The sequence below is a fragment of the Periplaneta americana genome, chromosome 15, assembly GCF_040183065.1.
Source record: "Periplaneta americana isolate PAMFEO1 chromosome 15, P.americana_PAMFEO1_priV1, whole genome shotgun sequence".
NCBI lineage: Eukaryota > Metazoa > Arthropoda > Insecta > Blattodea > Blattidae > Periplaneta > Periplaneta americana.
Genome location: NC_091131.1, coordinates 57,413,241 through 57,419,240, shown reverse-complemented (window position 1 = coordinate 57,419,240; position 6,000 = coordinate 57,413,241).

The following is a 6,000-nucleotide window of genomic DNA, read 5'->3' as shown; positions in this document are numbered from 1 at the left end:
TAAACTATGGCATTCACTTAACTTTAACCCTCGCTTTCTCCGTTTTTAAAAAATGGGGCTTGGCCCACTATGGCTCTGGACCCTTCAAATATTCTCTTGAAATTAATGACATTACTTACGGTTCACCCTGTATATGCATATGGGTTTAATGTTCAGTATCTCAGGGACGAGCTCCCGCCCAATATTTTATATTTTTCTTCTTTCTCTTTTCTGCCAAAAGTCTCATAAACGCTGTTCTGCTAAGATATATCTACAGTCTATATAAAGATGTTGTCTGGCAAACACGTTCCTAATATAACTTAGAGATTGTGGTGTTGGAGAAACAAATTGCCAGTTACTTCTCATAGAGAAGTCTCATTCAAGGAATTTGTGAATCTACCACATGGGACCCCCGACATTTCCTCTTTTCGGAAGGAAATATTATTAACGTTAATTATGATCTTAAAAAATCCATCCGAGTATTAAACTACGATACTCTGAGCTAATGTAACGAACGCTAATACCTGTACTACCGACTGTAGATCCAAGAGTCGAAACAGTATAATACATTATCAGTTGTGAAGTGAGCATGTATAAAAAGACCTATAAATTCTCGCTGCTCCACTTGTTCTGCAGACATAGAGCAAGTTGACTCTGACCCTTAATAATCGTCTGTTCATTCTGGCTTAATTTAACCGTGCTTCCTTAAATTTTAGGAAATTTACTGCCCACAATTAACGAACTCCTTCTCGAAACAAAAGAAGATTCACCCGCGCAGTCTTGTATATTGCAGAAGCACCATGATGCGGCAATCTTAAGGCGATGTGCTACTTACGGGGTTAGGTATAGCTTACAGTAGTAAAATTTTGAAAATATTCAACTGTATCCTGTACAATAATGAAAATAAGTTTGTGCGAGATCGTGCGTATTTGCTTGGTTTCCGTACAAAACCAATCCGCGGAAAGTCTAAAATTCCACATTCAGTATTCCCAACGTAACACATATAACAATTTCCCTCTTCTTACCGCTTAAGTGACATATTGATTTTACTGCTTTAGGCTTTTAACATATTATTTTTAGAGACGTTCAATATAGTAATAATTATAAATTGGAAACTTACCACTGCAATTTCACCTAAATTTCACTGTTAATTATTGTTTTTAAATATTTGCAAAAATTAAGTAAACTCTGCAACTCCACTAAAGTTACTGCATTCGTGATGCAAGTAACATTAAGGAAGCCGAGAAAAAAATCAACAAGATTCCAGATGCCGATGTTATTACTGCTATATGTTATATACATAATATTGTTAAAATATTAAAATGAAAAATAAATCATTACATATCCTTACCATTTGTTTTAAGTTCGCATTTATAGACTGGGGGAAAAAAAGACATGTATATCACGGCCTGCTGGAGTATAGTAAACACAGAAAACATTTTAAAGCAACAATGTCGAAGATAGATATTTTTGTTTTGCAAATTTGCCGTCATTGAACAGAAACCAAGATGGAGATTTCATTGCAACTAATTAGAAATTCCTCTTTCAGGTATGTAATAAATGATCTTCGCACAAAATAATGTACGATACACGAGCGGTATGTTTTCTTTCAATTCTCGGAAATTAAAAAAGCTCAACTACGTTTCGCTTTTTCAAACTTTTCCTCGAACATGAAAACTTCAACGTACCGCTCTTGTAACGCATATTACTATTATGCTCGACCATGCCGAAATGTAGTAATTATACACCTGGTAAGAGTCCTTTAATGCATGTCATTAAAGTACACCTATTCATTAAAGTTCAGGTTTTCGATTATTCTCGGATATGCAATCGAAAGACAACTACAAAACGTCACGCAGGCTGGAAATCCAATACTGTCGCAGAAGGTTATGTTCTGTTACTATAATAATTAGCATTAATTGTAAATAATATTCAAATAAATTCAATTTGTCATCTCGTATTTCAATGTCGAATTCAATTTCAAGGTTATATCAAGTTTAACGTTTATCTTACTCTCGAATTTATATCAAGGTCGTCGACATTCGTTGCCCGAAAAAAAATCAATACTTTCGCGTCTGCGCACATCTCACAATTTACGAAATTGCACAAGGTCAGTTCGCTCCCCAGTCACATAAGAATTACATGAATACTTATGAGCAATTTCAAGTTAGAAATACGGCCGAGCATAAAAAGTCGTATGAAACTTGCCTATAATGGTAATTAAGACTCTCGTATGAAAATTATGAAACGAGCGCTAGCGAGTTTCATAAACATCCTCGCGTCTTAATTACTATCATTATAGGCTCGTTGCATAATGTACTAATATGTAAAACATTGTCCTTCTGCTACATGAAAAAAAATATTTTTATAATTTAATAAAAAAAATTATTTACCTTTTTTTTTTTCCAAATTCAGTTCACTGTGCAGTGAGAAGCGTTTCCCACATAGGCTAACTCAAAAACTATTCAACATTCTGTGATGAAATTTTTTGTGTGTATTTATGCATGTCATATCATGGAAAATGACTTCTCTATTTTTGATAGATTGTGTGATAAAAAATAAATTCATTTTCAAAAATGGTCAAATATCAATATTTCCTTCTAACACAAAATAAAAAAAAAATATTATTTATTATAGAATGTAGTTGAAAGAGCATGATATTGTAAACATGAGTTTCAGCAATAAAAGAAGGGAGAAAGAACATGAAAAAATTAACAAGTTTATGAGTTATGAGGGAAATACTTCATCACTGCACAGTAAACTCCCACCATTCTGAATTTTTAAGAAAAAAAAATATATTTTTAATCGTAAAAATATTTTTTTTTTTCATATAGCAGGACAGTGTTTTACACAAGCCAATTTTCATTTTTGTACAAGATATAGTAACGGAGGAAAAAAATGTTGAATATTTACAAAAAAATTACTGCTGTAAGCTATACCTAACCCTTTAAATTAAAATTGAACATTACAAGTCAGTTACATCGCATCAGTAGGTACAATCTACGTTAAATACTTATGTAGTTGTCGAGGCACGAAAAGGTGTGAAGCCTAGACGTGACATTAACGAATCGCACAAGTATTCATCGAAATAAAGTAGAGTGAGTCTGTTGTGCTGGATGCATATCCTATCGGTCCTCCACCATTAATTCAGATTATCCCCCCGCTCTGTCTTGTTCCGCATCGGAGCTGCTGCACTCTGGTGATGAATGGTGGAGTCGTACAGGTGAACTCGACCAACAGGAGTCGCTACAGAATCGTTAATAATACGCGGGCGGCTTCTTACTCGCTGCAACTACTTTTGTAATATATCTCACCCGCACCCCTCCCCCGGGACACTCGGGGCCCGCAAAACCAGAACTTATTCTTCAAAAATGTCCCGCGTACATAATCGGAAGCAAAATAAATCATAACTTTGTTCGGCTGATTTATTTCGTTTCCTCCACCAACATAATTAACATCTCGCGTGGGGTAGTCTGGCACGGGGGTGCAGCTTCTTCAACCCTAACTACTTTTGTCTTAAAGCCTTCTGCCAGAAAAGCATGCCCCTACACCCTAACTTGGTCTTGTAACGTTTATCAACCGTGCCAGGTGGTGTTGGTATTTTTACATTTTGTCTGTTACTTAAGCTTCTTGAAAACTTCAGGAAGTGTCGGACGAACATTTGCACTAATGGAGATAACGGCAAGGAGTCGTAATGAATCCTAACTTGGTCTTGTTTTGTTTATCAGCTCAGTCAGGTGGTGTTACTATCTTACAGTAGGCCTACTTGTTATCCCAAATTCATATATTGCTTCTGAAAAGAAAGGGAGAACTTCCACACTAATTATTTATATCGAAAAAGAATTCTTCATACTCTAATGCAGGACATATATAAATTCTTAACTGCCTTTAACAGATTTCAATGACCGTAATTAGAGATTTTAATACAGGGACTTTCATAAGTAACGAGTCTATCGAAAAATTATCTCTTTTGGATAATTTTGAAATTATGTTCACCCTCACGAGAAAGAACCCTTTCTGGTGCCGTACACTCGATTTGGAAACAAACACTCCCTCACCTCGTCACCAGAGCTATTAAACGAAAGAATAGTCAGTGTTTTAAACCTTTATTAAAAGGTACATAAATGTAAAAACAGTTTCAATTGCTGACAAATTATGGTGTACAATTTTCAAAATGTTTTTAGTTCTGCTGAATGCACAAAATGTTATTGCTAAGAAATTCAATATAATACAATGATTGAAAGGAGACTGCACAGCTAAAATACGATGGCATTTTATTAGCAATTCAGAAGCTAAAGTTTTCCCTAGCTTGGAAAGTTTATAATAATGATGATGATGATGATGATGATAATAACAATAATAATAATAATAATAATAATAATAATAATAATAATAATAATAATAATATCAAGAATTCGCGGGAAAAACGATGAATGTCACATTTCTGTTAAGGATTAGATAATGATCTAATTGAGTCTATAACAACTGCAAGATGTAGTGCTGTTTCTATAGAAAATAAAGGAAAGGATTACTGTATTCGTGGTGATAATTCTCCTTTTTACCATTTTTCATAAGAACGACATTAAATTTCGCAGTGATCCATTGAATTAGATAATGACATCAACCTTAAGAAAACTGTGACTTTCATCGCTTTTCCCGCGATCTCTTCATCGATAAAGAGAAGCGTTGTTGTTAAATAATCAGTTGCATATAAATCGTTCTAGGATACATCGTCCTTCCCTAGCGACTGAGCGTGTGTAAACTCAACAGGATTATTGTTGTTACTGAACAACTAATTTGTAGATCTACATAAATCGAATAGAAGTCTGTTGTTACTAAGCAACTGATTGCACGCAAATCCAGTAGGATTACTGTTACTGAACAACTAAGTGTAGGTTTACATAAACCGAATAGGATCATTGTTGTTCCTGAGCAACTGGTTTTGCTTAAAGCGAGTAGAATGTTATAATTACTGTAAACCATATTGCAAACGCAAAATAAGATTATTTTGTTACTGAGAAAGTGATTTATATAAATGGAGTAAGATTGTTATTTTTACTAAGAAACTAATTGTATATGAATCCGCTAGGATTTTATTGTTACTGACTGTGAGCAACTGACTTTCATAAATCGACGGGTCAGTTCAGAAGGGAAACAACACAAAATTTAAAGTTACATGCTTCTGTGAAAAATTCGAGGATTATTGAAATTAATCCAAATTCCCTTAATGACGTCTTATATATATTATAAGTTTCAAATTAGAACGTCAATTCAATTTTTCACAGCAACAATAAGGTTTAAAATTCAGTTTCCTCACAACTTTTAAGGCTTGAGTTGTTTTACTTCTTAACTCGCCAGTCGAAATGGAGTAAGATTGTCATATTATTTTTACTAAGAAACTTACTTTATATGAATCCACTAGGATTTTATTGTTACTGAGCAACTGATTGCGCATAATCCGTTTATGATTTTGTTACTGAGCAAATGATTGTGCATAAATCCTGTAGAATTTTGTTGCTATCGAACAACGATTGTGCGTAAATTCAGTAAGATTGTGTTGTTCCTCAGCAACTAGCTGTAAACTACATAAATCCAGTAGGATTTTGTTGCCATTGAGCAATGATTGTGCGTATACCCAGTAAGACTGTGTTGTTCCAGAGCAACTAGTTTTAAATTACATAAATCCAGTAGGATTTTGTTGCTACTGAGCAATGATTCTGCGTATATCCAATAAGACTGTGTTGTTCCAGAGCAACTAGCTGTAAACTACATAAATCCAGTAGGATTTTATTGCTACTGAGCAATGATTCTGCGTATATCCAGTAAGACTGTGTTGTTCCTGAGCAACTGACTGTACAAAATTCTGTAGGATTTTGTAGTTCATGAGTAACTGATCGTACATAAATACAGTAGAGTGCTGTTACCACTGAAGAAGTGAGTGTGCATAAATCGCGTAGGATTTTGTTGTTACTGAGCAAGAGGTTGTAGATAATTAAACTTTTCTTGTTACTTAAAAAATGA